The 12,883-nt window shown below is 42.7% G+C and overlaps 1 long non-coding RNA gene across 2 annotated transcripts in view; it reads right to left on the bottom strand.

Moving 5' to 3' along the window:
• The window catches only part of LOC308576353, a 57,297-nt gene extending 44,913 nt beyond the window's left edge, over positions 1–12,384 (bottom strand). The window contains exon 1 of one of the 2 annotated variants that reach the window (XR_014003181.1): positions 12,339–12,384. This is a non-coding gene — a long non-coding RNA (uncharacterized lncRNA). The remainder of the gene's footprint in view (positions 1–12,338) is intronic. The other variant, XR_014003182.1, reaches the window with a different exon arrangement.
• Between the last annotated feature and the right edge of the window lie 499 nt (positions 12,385–12,883).

Here is a 12,883-nt window from a genome sequence, read left to right as displayed (position 1 = left end):
TTTCCTGTTATTAAGCATTAAGGCTGCAGTCACGGCCCCAGGAAATCCGGCCCCCAGCCCCACTGAACACCATGGAATTTCTTTCTGAGATGTGCACCTCGCCTTCCCATAGGGTGGAGAAATGGGCAGAGAGAAGCCTTCCTCCCTCGTTCATCATGGCGTATGGGGAAGAGCCGTGGTTCAGCGGTAGAGCATCTGCGTTGCATGCAGAAGGTCCCAGCTTCAATCCTGTTATGTGCTAAGCTTGGATCCTAGAACAACAGGCAAGTAGGATCCTAGAATGCAATAACTGATTGGCTTGCAGGAAAAAGACCAATCAGGCTCCAGGAGAGAAGCAGAACCAGCCAATCAGACAAGACTCATTGTGTAAATAATGTATATAAAAGCCTGAGGTTTGGGGGGCAATGGTCTGACTCAGTATAAGGTAGCTTCCTTTGTTCAGCGTTGGTGGATGGCTGTGAAGCTGCAGGTCGGAAGATTCGGGGCAGACAAAAGGAAGCACTTGTTCACACTGCACATGGGTAGACCAGGGCATTTGCGATGGCAGCCAAAGTGAGCGACTTCAAAACAGAATCAGACAAATTCTCAGATAAGGCTGTCCATGGCTCCTGGTCGGCCTGGCTCTATGGCCTCATTGGAGGAGGCATCCCTGCTGCAGATCACGAGTGGGAGCGAGATGTTTGCCACAACTAACATAAGCCCGTTGGTTTTTTAAAGGCGTAGGACAGACTCGAAAGCAACTCACTGGGTGCAATGGAGAAAGTGGGTTTAGGGTTACAGCCGTAAGGCACCACATTCACGATGAGGTGGAGGTTGTGTGTTTGTGTGCGTGCTGTTTCTAAGGATGTCCAAATGGGGGCAGGGGTGAAGAGAACCTCTCTCAGTTGCCTTGGCATGTGGGTAAATTGCAGTATAGAGTATATTGTGGTTCATATGTAAATGCATTATCGTGTGTGTGTGTGTGTGTGTGTGTGTGTGTGTGTGTGTCGGAAGTGCAACTGAAGTGCAACTCAGCTTGCATTAAGGCTGATGGGGTTTGCAGGAAGACAGACAGCGATAGGAACCAGCTCAACTTGTGCTGATGTAAATAAGCTCCAAACACTATCAGCAAAGATATGTGCATATACATATATTCTTTGTAAACTGCTTTGTGGGGTGTTATAATCAAGCAGCGTGCGTACACACACACATACACACACTGGTTGACACTGAAAATATAAAAATATGTATGTATTTTATGTTACGTTACAATGTTGGGCAAGATCACGCATACACACCTTAGCTTCAATGGCTACAATGCTATGCACATTTATGAGGGAGCAATGGTGCTTCCCCGATAGGGACTTAATATTGCAAATGGTTCTTTGGCAAGAGGCATTTTTAAAACACTGTATTTTCTGTGTAAAGGATAGCTGTTTTATATATTTTATTTACTTGGCATTCTTACACTGACAAATTATTTGCATTTCTAAGCTGTGTACGAAAAAGCAACCCATAGAAAATGGGACAGTACAAACATTATCATCGAACACTACCTTAGAATGCCTGCTGGAACAAGGACGTTTTAGTCAAGCACCTGAAATTTGGCAAGGAGGTTCTCTAATCTCAGTCAGGAGGGCGTCGCACAGACGTGGGCCCAGTAGACTGAATGGACACTGTAAATTTGGATTAAATGTGGGGCAGGAATGCCGGCTGGCATTGTGATGACAACAATGTTGTGTGGACACAGTGAAGAACAGGCATGTATGGGGAGTTCTCATCTTGAGCCCCTTTGAACCCTAAGAAAAGATTGTGATGCAAACCTCTTCCATTGAAATAAACAGGATCCCCAAGTGCTGGACTTCGGCTGGATCGCCAGCTACATATTAGCTGGTATACATTCTATACACTATTATTGCACACCCACTAAAATCTTTTCCATTGCTCTAATTCTTCAGAATCTGTGCTGCACAAATTTGCTGCGGTGCGTAGATGCTTTGCTTTAATCCTACCTAAGACAGGTCTTGTGGGACGCGGGTGGTGCTGTGAATAAAACCTCAGTGCCTAGGACTTGCTGATCGTGTGGTCGGCGGTTCGAATCCCCGTGGCGGGGTGAGCTCCCGTCTTTCGGTCCCAGCTCCTGCCCACCTAGCAGTTCGAAAGCACCCTTAAGTGCAAGTAGATAAATAGGTACCGCTTTATAGCGGGAAGGTAAACGGCGTTCCGTGTGCTGCGCTGGTGCAGGCTCGCCAGAGCAGCTTCGTCACGCTGGCCACGTGACCCGGAAGTGTCTTCGGACAGCACTGGCTCCCGGCCTCTTAAGTGAGATGAGCGCACAACCCTAGAGTCGGTCACGACTGGCCCATACGGGCAGGGGTACCTTTACCTTTACCTTTAAGACAGGTCAACGCTACCGTGCGCCAACATCACAAAAAGGTGGGAGGTTTCTCCACATGCCAGTCAAACTGGAATAAATGAAATTGCCTATGGTCATTCTAGATGACCTGCGTATTGAACATTCAGGCTGAGTTGTCTGTACAAAGTTTGCTGGGCTGTTAGACACAATGTCAGTTGTTTGCTGAGCATTAATTCTGACTGGTTTGCGGGGTGGTTAGATGACGTCACCTCAAGGAAGTTTATCCCACACTTTCAGGTGCATTTCCCTGTCACTTTCAAGTATAATTGTGAATCAACTGAAATTGTGATTGCATACCCTCCAACATTTCTCCCATTCCATAATAATAATTATACCCCACACATCTTGCTGGGTTGCCACAACCACTCTGGGCAGCTTCCAACATATATAAAAACATTAAACTTTTTTTTTAAAAAAACCTCCCCTATAAAGGATTGCCTTCAGATGGCTTGGGGGGATGGATAACTCCATACCCCACAACATTTCTCCAATAAAAATAGGGACATCCTAAAGAAAGGTGGGACATTCTGGGATCAAACCAGAAACCAGGACGGCTTCTCTAATTCAGCGACATTGCTGGAAAATAGGGACACTTGGAGGGTCTGTGGAGAGGTGGAAGACATCTCATTGGTCAAAAGGGGCTGAGAGAGTAGCTTTGACTGATATTCAGTAACCGCGGACTAAAATAAGTGCATGCATTCTCTCTCTGCCCTGCTCTTCACCACAAAAGCTGTTTTCATGCCATCATTTTTAATTTTAACACAGAAAAAAACTAGTTGCAGAATCACAAATATCATAAAACATCTCTTTCATGAATGTCATGCAGGCAAAACTCACAGACTCACTCAAAGGCCATGCTCACTGAATGAAATGGATCCCACCCAGCCCTTGTGAAAAACCAATCCAAAAAAAAACAAAAACAATTCAGTCTGTGAGGTCGGTAGTTCAGCCTATTGACACCGCAACCCCAAATATTTTTATTGTAGCTTTAAAAAAAAATCCATAGATGCTATTGGGACTCTGAAAAATAACATAACATGGGGTAAAGCCTCATTCAGCTCTACGTAAATTGAGTTTTTAGTAAATGTGTTATTGGGTTCTATCCTCTTTTCCTGAAGAAAAATACTTTCCCTTCATTCCAGTTTCTATCTCTCCTGGATCTGAATTGATGTAATATATGTGTTTTCCCCCCAAAAAATGTTTTTATTTCTATAGTTGTTTTCTAAAATGAGATTTATATTTATAATTTTTTAAAAAAAACAAATGTTTTTGTATGCAATTGTTTAAAACAGTTCCATACATAAAAACAGTTAAACATGTGCTTTGAGATGCATAATGATTATTATTCATAATGATAATAAGAATAGTATTCTATCCACCCATAAATACATAAATACAAGTCTCGCTGGTGGCTTACAGGACTCAGTTGAGTAACTGAGAAGATCTGTGAAGAACTGTGAAGAGAAACCAGTAAGGAAAGCTTACTCCAAAAGGATTTTTTGCGGGGGGGGGGGCAGGTACGATCATGTGAGGTTAGGCAGGTGTTGGACTACGCCTCCCATCACCCCCTGCCCACTAGCCATGCTGGTTGGGGCTGATGGGAGTTGTAGTCTAACAACAGGTGGAAGGGGCCAGGGTGCCTACCCCAGAAAGGGTAAATCCATATTAAATGTGTGCAGTTGGGGAAGAGAATACATGACGCTGACTGTGTTGTGTGGACACTGAGACAAACATGCACCCATTCCATAATAAACCTCCACCGAGAATCATTTTTTATCTCCATACTGGAGAAATCTTTCCCCTGGTAAATTTATGTGAAATTGCAGTGATCGGCATTTAGGAATAGCTAAAAAAAAGGCAGGCTGCCCTAAATGAACTCCAAAACAGCATTCCTCTCTTTCTCAGTCCATTTGCATCTTTAAGTATCTTAAAACCATAGAATTGGAAAGGACCACAAGGGTGTCTTGTCCAACCCCTTGCAATGTAGGAATCTTTTGCTCTGTGTGGGGCTCAAACCCACAACCCTGAGATTAGGAGTCTCATGTTCTACCAACTGAGCTATCCAAGCCTCCTTAAGTCTCCAGGCTAGACCTGGCCTGATAGACCCAGATCCTGTGTTAACAAGCTAGATTATTTCCTTTCCATGGTTTATGTGCGTTTATGCTGCCCTTTGATGCACAATATAAATTTAGCACTAAGAATCCTGCCTTTCTCACTAAGGCAGGGGTTGGATAGCCCTGCCTTAAAGGAGGGGAAAAGAAGGACTGGTTTGGGAGACTCTGGGGGACTTTCCAGTCTAAGATTTTCATTAAATGCATGCAACACATCTCGACCTTTAAAAATCAGCAGATGAAACAACTAGAACTTTTGTTGACTGAGGGGACCCAGTTTCGATAAGTAAATTTCAGGTGTTGGAGTTGAGTCCTACTTTTTTAAAGGTGGCTTGGATTCCATGGTGTTACCACAAAGGAATCTGAAAAGGGGGAAATATTAATTCAGGCTGATTTTTTATGACGGTGCAGGTTCTTGTGTGTGTGTGTGTGTGTGTGTGTGTGTGTGCGTGTGTGCACCCACAGCGCTTCATAGGGATGGAGGAGAAATTTGATTCAGCCAGCATTTAAATGTGGATCTACTAAATTCACACTTTTGTGAAGAACCAAAATACAGCCATCCACTGAAATTTCCACATTTATCAAATCTTGTGGTGCAGTTCTCCAACCAGCCATGATTTACAAAATAATGCATATGCTGGGGGAAAGTATGCATTAAAAATATACATTAATTAAAATAACCTACAAAACTGCATTACATTAAGAAAATTACTTGCAAAAATACGTACACCAAAACTGCAAGCAAAAATTTGCTTATTTGGAGAAATTCTGAGTAAAATGCTGGGTTTTTTTCAGATAGATAGATAGATAGATAGATAGATAGATAGATAGATAGATATAATATGCAGATTGCTACAGAAATGTGGAGAACTGAATTTAAGATTGGGGGGGAATGAGAACCTGAAATTGACAGGTCCTTTCACTCCTAATGCTTCAAAGTGAAGTTTTGGTAAAATTAAAATGTTTATTTAAATTTAATGAATCGGTTAAAAGGCAGGAAGTTAAACGATTAACTGTGCAGTTCTATGTGCACTTCCTTGGGAGTAGGTTCCAACTGAACAAAATGTCACTTGCAGAAAATGAATTGCAACCCAAACATTCTTTGATTGGTTAACAATAATATACAATATATTCTGCAATGCAGTCCTACCCTGTCCTACTTCCCATTTGAAATAAATGACAAGTCAAGTCAATTTCTTCCACCCCACCCCCACCCCAAATATTCAAAAGAAACTGAAAGCAGCTAACACATTAAAATCATAACAAGAGTCAGATATAAACCAGTCCACAGTTTCAAATCAAATCATAAATGAAAAAAATTGCATAGCCCAACCAACAGCAATTCCAAAGCAGCCAGCAAAATCACCACAAAGCCAAAGGCCTGTTTTAATGCCCCTCTAAAACAATATGATGCAGCTTGGAAGGCAAAGAATGCCGCAGGATGGGTGCCCGTCCCAGCCTAAAGTAAAGGGTCACTAGCCTTGGTCACTGCTAAAGTGTACCTTCTGGGTATTGTAGGATCTGGAGCAGGCCTCAGGTGATGCCTGGAGCTTGCTGGAAAACACCTTTGGAAGAAAGTGGTTCTTAAGGTACCCAGGTCTCAAGTCATTTACGGTTTTAAAGGTTAGCGCACGCCATTCACATCATGCCTGGAAATCAGTAACCAGCCCAGATCACCCAAGATTGGTCTGAAGGGACTGAAAACCCCTGAGAAAACAAAGAAGAGAATGTGTCCCCTGATGAGTCCTACTAGATGCTAAACAAAGCCACAGCAGCCTGTAAATAAAACACAGATCTATAGCAAATCAAGCAACTTGAAATAAAGGCAAATGGCTAGTGGAATTTCCTAATCAATGACATTGTCAAGCAGGTGTGTGTGTTTGTGCACACATGTTTATAATGGGGGGGGGGATTCAAGAAGGTAGAGGAGTAACTTGTCTCTGTGATGATAGTCGTTGTTTGAAGTGGTGCTGTATTTGTGCAGACGTTTGGGTCCATAAATGATTTTTCATTGCATTATTAAGTATGACCTTGCCCTCTGGGCTCATGCTTAGATTGATGTCTATCAGCCACTGAAGAAGCTTCCATGGTCAAAACATGTCTGGCTCAAACATGGGCTTCAGAAGACATTAGCCTTATGGAATTCACTTCCCCCAGTGTCCACACATACACCTGTTTGATAATATGGTATCTTGAAAGTCCACTGGCCATTTGGCTGCGAGACTGCTTTTATAACATTTTATTTCAAGTGCCTTTATATGTTATGGATCTGCATTTCATTGGCAGGCTGCCTTAACTCTGTTTTGCGCCCATCAGCATCTTGGCTGCATTTTGCACTAGTAGGAGTTTCCAGCTGCTTTTCGAAGAGCGCCTTGCAGGAATCAGACCTGGAGGTCACCAGGACCTGAATGGCTATGTCAAGAAGGCAGGCCAGTCGGAGCTGGGAAAGGGATTGCCTTAACCACCGTTGCCACCTGCATATCTCCCTATATGAAGCAAATGTAAGTACGCTGACACAAACACGATACACAATATGTAGGCCTACAGAAGGCGGAATCAAAAGAACTATTTAACCAATTCTGGGCAAAGGAAAACCAGGTTATGGCCTTGCATTTCTCAAACTGGAGCCCCCCCCCCATCACCATGTCACTCAGCAAGCCGTCACTCAACGTTAAAAATGGATTGCAGTCATGGTTTCAAATTATTTGCAAACAGATACTCCTCTACATTCAATCACAGCCATTATAGTCACCTGTGAAAGTCCTATGCCCCTACCCCATGATCATGTGACTTCCTCACAAACGGTATATTTTTTGTCCATTATTTCCCCATCACTGGGGTCAAAGTCAGAGATCAAGGCAGCAGTGAGTTGATTTTAAACAGGTCACCCTGTTGGGTTTTTAATTTCCTCTCTTCCCTGCCTTTCTTTTACCATCTTAAAGAATCCATAATCAATCCAGGTCAAAGACAAACTGATCAGAAAGCCATATTTTTTTTAAAAAAATGCCATAGTGTGGCAATAGATTTTTTTAAAAAATCACCTTCAAAATAAAATAGTTTTGAAGGGGGAGCATGATTCATTTTATTCTGTTTACCTTTTTTTTAAAAGCAATCCATAAATTATTTCCATTAGAAATCATGACCCTCTTGCCTCTTAGCCTGCAGTTCCATACAAACATACCTGTGAATTAGTTTCATTCTAAACAATGAGACTTAATTCTGAGTAATCATATATAGGGCTGTGCTGTAAATGTAATACAGTATACACTTACTTTCTTATTTTAATAATACACTATTAAATGCACACTATTAATGCACATAATATTTTTAGATAGCATAGACATTTACATCAGAATTGCCAGCATATTCTCTTTCTGTGCATATACAATATTTTTATGTAACACATGGGCAGACCAGATTTGCTGGCATATTTCTGTTATAAGCCACTCATCAAAAATTAAGCTGTAGCTATGATAAGGGTAGGTTATTGCAATTGGCACCAGACAAGAGTTTGCTAGCAAATAGCAGACAGATAGTTCTACACTATCAGAGAAATTACCACGTTAGAATTGAGTGTGTGTGTGTGTGTGTGTGTGTGTGTGTGTGTGTGTGTTTACCATCCTCCCCCTACCGAATGTTCAAACCATTTTCCATCCCAGACATTTGTTTCGGCCATCTGGGCAACAATCCTGTAAGGTAGACCCAGTATCATTAAGACCAAGCAGTGTTTACTTTTGGAATAAGCACAGGCAGGATGGCATTGCCTGTCTTGTGCAGAAAACAAAACAGACTGATTTATTACGGCGCTGGCTTTTAAGCCCAGTGGGGCTGTAGTTTGAGAAAGCTGAAGCCACAATAAATTTAAAAATCTGAAGGTGCCACAAGACACCAGTAAGCTGATTTCTACTGTAGTCTATTATTAAACAGAGAGAGTGTGTGTATTTATGAGAGTCATTTTGCATATTGTTTTTTGTATTATAGAAAAAGAGCCCCTGGGTCACTGTCATCAGAGTTGGGGGAGTGGGAAAATGAAAGCCTGAATTTGGCAGCTAAAGCTATACAGGGTCCGGCCTTCACAGGGATATTCCAGGTCCCCTTTCCTGAATGTTCAACTTCATGGGGGTGGCTAGAAACACCAACAAGTCTATTTGAGGACAGCGGCAGAAAAACATGGAAGGAAAAGCCAGCCAACTGATCACTAAGCATTTCCCCTCCCACTCCTCTCAGCACATACACCATCCAATGTTTGCAAAAGCACCGAAATAACCAACATGCACTTGATGTTTACCTTTAAGATTAAAAAAAATCAAAACATTAGTTTTTTAAAAAGTAAAACAGGAAAAAAAAAACCCCACCACATATCAGTACCTAATGAATCAGGCATCTTCTGCTTAAGAAAGACTGTTCCGCCGTGATTCACACACACACAAACATCATCCCTAAGGCAGACTCGCCACCATTTTTTCTACTTATAGGTCTTCTGAGCCCTGTGAAACTATTTCGCCCAGAACGTCATTAGGTTGGCTGTGTGGGCAGAGTTGATGCTCGCTGCAATCCAGTCCCCCATTCAGCGTGAGGAAAGCATTGAGGACAACTGGAAATGTCCATTTTGCGAGAGAAAAAAGCCAAGGCTTTTACCCCAGGCCAGGACTTCAGATGGGCTGCCTCATAGCCATTTTGTCTGCTGCATTCGCATCCAAACATTCTCTCTCTCGCCCCCTCACACACATGGTGTAATCTTTTTTATTTTAAATCAGATCCATTGGCTAAATGAGCAATGTCTTATTCTGCACCTAAATAATTGTTTTTTAATCATTATTTACATCATGGAGTGGCACACAAATGCTGTGAATGAAACAAAATGAAATAAATGCATTTTTGAGGAGGCCTCTATGTAAGGAGCACCTATTGGGTGGGAAGCCAAATCACGCCACATTAGGGACTACTTTAGGAGCCGCCGAAAAAAATGGGATGGTTTTGCCTTCCAGAAAACATATGTAGCCTTCTAATATCTGTAATCTTTTATTTCTCTTTTCTAGTAATTAAAACACTTAGCAAATGTTTCCACTGCCCCCATTGATACAGTTGGTCTGTTCAAGAGATTTAAAGAGCATTTTTGTAACTGTTTTTTTGTATTCAGATATTTCTAAATGTTGCATTTGTAATGTTCGAATCATATGCTGTAAACTATTTAAGGATTTTCCTTTCTTTTAGGAATGGAAACTGAAATTATCCTTTAAAAAAAATAAACCACAATGTTCACAGTCTGATCTTTAATTCTGGGATCAAATATGCATGTTTACTCAAGCCCAAGTCTCATCTCCCAGTGAAAAGGTCCGAGCTCTGCAGCTGCAGAAGCTGATGAATCAGACTTGTGCAGTACAACCCTGACTATCTATACTTACGAACACCCCACAGTGTTCAGTGAGGGTTATTCCAAGATAGAAGTAAAGTACTTCTTTTACAGTTTGGTATCTTGCAGTTAAGGGGGATGCAAGATACTGTATTTAAAGGCAAACCTATGTCAGTTCACACTTTCTGAAACAATAGCTATTTTTTGAAATTTGCACTTTTCTGAATTTTGCAGTGCAGTTCTCCTGCCAAGTAACATGTACAGAATTGCATATACTAGAAGGAAGTGTGCATTAAGATGCAAATACATTGGAGAAAATAACATACAAAATGCATTATGGTGGTCAAAATTGCTTTGCAAAAAAAGGTGTGTATTAGACAAAAATGTGAGTTTTCTCTTTAAAAATCCTAAACTGTTATGGAAATGTGCGTAAGTTAATTGCAGATTGGAAGAATGAGATGAAAGTGAAATGGGCAGGTTTTCCTAATCCTACTTAAAATATTTAGGTGCCCAAGAAGCTCTTTTTATGCCAGACCAGATATATTTCTCTTGCCAGCCGAGTCTTCTCGGAGTCTCCTTTCCCACCATCTGCTACCTGACATCTTTTTAACTGGTGCTGTCTGGGGTTGATCTGAAGACCCTCCACATGGAAAGCCCTTTCTCTGCCACTGAACAATGCTCTCTCCACACGCCCCTTCCTCAAGAATAATGCCCATTTAATCCCTTTCCCAGCTCAATCCTGTGCATGTTTACTCACAGGTAAACCCCACTGTGATCAAAAGTGCTTATTCCCAAACAAACAGGTATCAAAAACCTGCAAATGCAGTTTTCTAAGCACATCTACTCTGAAATACATCCAAGCGAGTTCTTAAAGACATACTCCTTTGTAGCTGCGCTCAGGGCTGCAGCCTTATAGCATTTCTCAGATGCAGGTCCAATTGGAAGTCAATCCCATTGAGTTAAATGGGGCTTACTTCCAAGTGCATGAGCTGAAGGCTGCATCTGAGAGACTTACCTGGGAGAAAATCTCAAATGAGTAGACAAGGCATATAGGATTGTGCTGCTGGTGGGTGAAGTCAAAATGAAAATAAAACAGAAACTGGAGATCTGGGAAAGGTTTTCAACCTGATCCTACACATATTTGCATAGAAGTAAATCCTATCAAAATGAATGTGATTTATTCCCAAATGCGAGGATCACAGCCCAAACTGAGCACTGTTATATCTTATTAGTTTGAATTGGAGAGACTTAATTGCCGTCACCCCCCCCCAAAAAATAAACCCTTTTGGTTGCTTGTATTTATCAATGAATTACAATCCTTCCAAGGTGCTTGTGGGGGTATCCTTGTGTCTGACCCATTTGATGCTGACCACATTCCTGTATATGGCCAAAAAGAATGAGTGGTCCAACGGCAGCCCTGGCAGACCACAAATATGAACTCCAATTCACCTGACCAACACCTCACTCTGCCCACAACATCATACAGAAATCAATGAGGCTGCAAGATGGGGGTCCCTCCTTATCTCCCGATTTCGCCCTTTCAGTTTCAATGCCACCAGGCTGAAAATTCAGTGTACTTGAAATAAACTGGGCACCTGATCCTAAACACATTTACTCAGAAATAAATCCCACTATACCCAAACAGAAAGAAGACGTTGAGTAGGGGGGAATCGTTTTTTAAATATCTCAAGGGTTTGGGATGTTGCTGCTGCTGTTGTTTGGGGGAGGCAAGGGGGGTAGTCCAAGCACACTGCTAAAAATGGAGAAGGTGAGGTCCCTCACCTCTGGCAAGGTAATATATGAGGGAGATTTAAAAGATTGATTTATCCAAAGATTTTAAATTGCACTTCCAAGTCGTCCTGAACCCCACATTTTAAAGGAAAGAGGGGTTTAAAACACATACCCAGAAGAGAAATTTAATTGGACAGCACCCAAAGCCACCTAGTTTCTGAAATCTGCAAAGGCCTTGCTTGCTTCTGAACAAGGCAAAAATATCCCACCCACCCACTCTTCAAAAACTTCAGATATGCTTCTGGGGCCAGGACCAATAATCCAGAAAGGAAGTGGGTGGGTGTTACCAACTCTCTATACCTGTTCAGCTCTACCTGCTTTCAAAAAGAAGGCGGTGAAGAAGTAGAGGAGGAGGAATCTGATTCTGACTGCAAAAAGGAGCCACTCCATTTTGCCTTCCAAGTCCTCCTCTCCTTAAAATATAAATCAATAAACCCAAATCCTACCCTGATTTTTACGGGCGTTAAAGAATTCCACGGCGAGCTGCCGCAGCCGAGGGGTCGCTCAGCCCGGAGAGAAAGCCCCTCCGGCCTCGGAGGGCAGTGAGCAGCCGCTCCATCTCTGCAGCAAGAGGGGGAAGAGGAGCGAGCGAGACTCTGCCTTGCTAGGCGCTTCGGGATCCGAGCGCCTTCCACCCACCTCCAAGCCTCGCCCTGCGGATCGCGAAGGTGACGCGAGTTCTCCTTACCCTTTCCTGGGCTTGCAGCGAGCCGGGTGTGTGGGGTGGAGGTGGGGAGGGGGGGGAGAAGGAGGAAGAAGAAGAAGAAGAAGAAGAGGCTGCCTTTCCCCGGGAGGGGATTTCGCAGCCTGCCAGGCGGACCTTGGAATGAGCGTTTTCTTCCCGTTCCCTTCGCTCTTGTGGAGGGATGGTGGGGGCAGGCGGGATGACGTCGCGGAGGAGCGTCTATTCAGGAGGCTTCAGACCTCACCCCCCCCCCAACACACAAACACAAGGGCCTCCTTTAGCTCATTGTCCCCTCTTTTTTCTCTCTGCATGCCTAGACTGGGTGGGTGGAGGGAAGGAAACTAGAGATACCGTACCTTGATCTTTTTGCGCCTACGAGGAAGACTCTCACAGATGAATTTATGCACACACACGTTGCAGATGATGATCATATGATATGATTTATTGTTATTTATTAGAATGTCATCAGCTCATACGGCGTTTTTTCTCTGAACAGCCCAATCCTGTGCTCGTTTCCTAAAATGCAAGTCTTTCTGTGCGCCTAATGG

This window comes from Podarcis bocagei, assembly GCF_964188305.1.
Source record: "Podarcis bocagei genome assembly, chromosome: 16".
Lineage (NCBI taxonomy): Eukaryota > Metazoa > Chordata > Lepidosauria > Squamata > Lacertidae > Podarcis > Podarcis bocagei.
The sequence above is the reverse complement of the archived record's forward strand: the minus strand, read 5'-3'. Positions and strand labels throughout refer to the sequence as shown.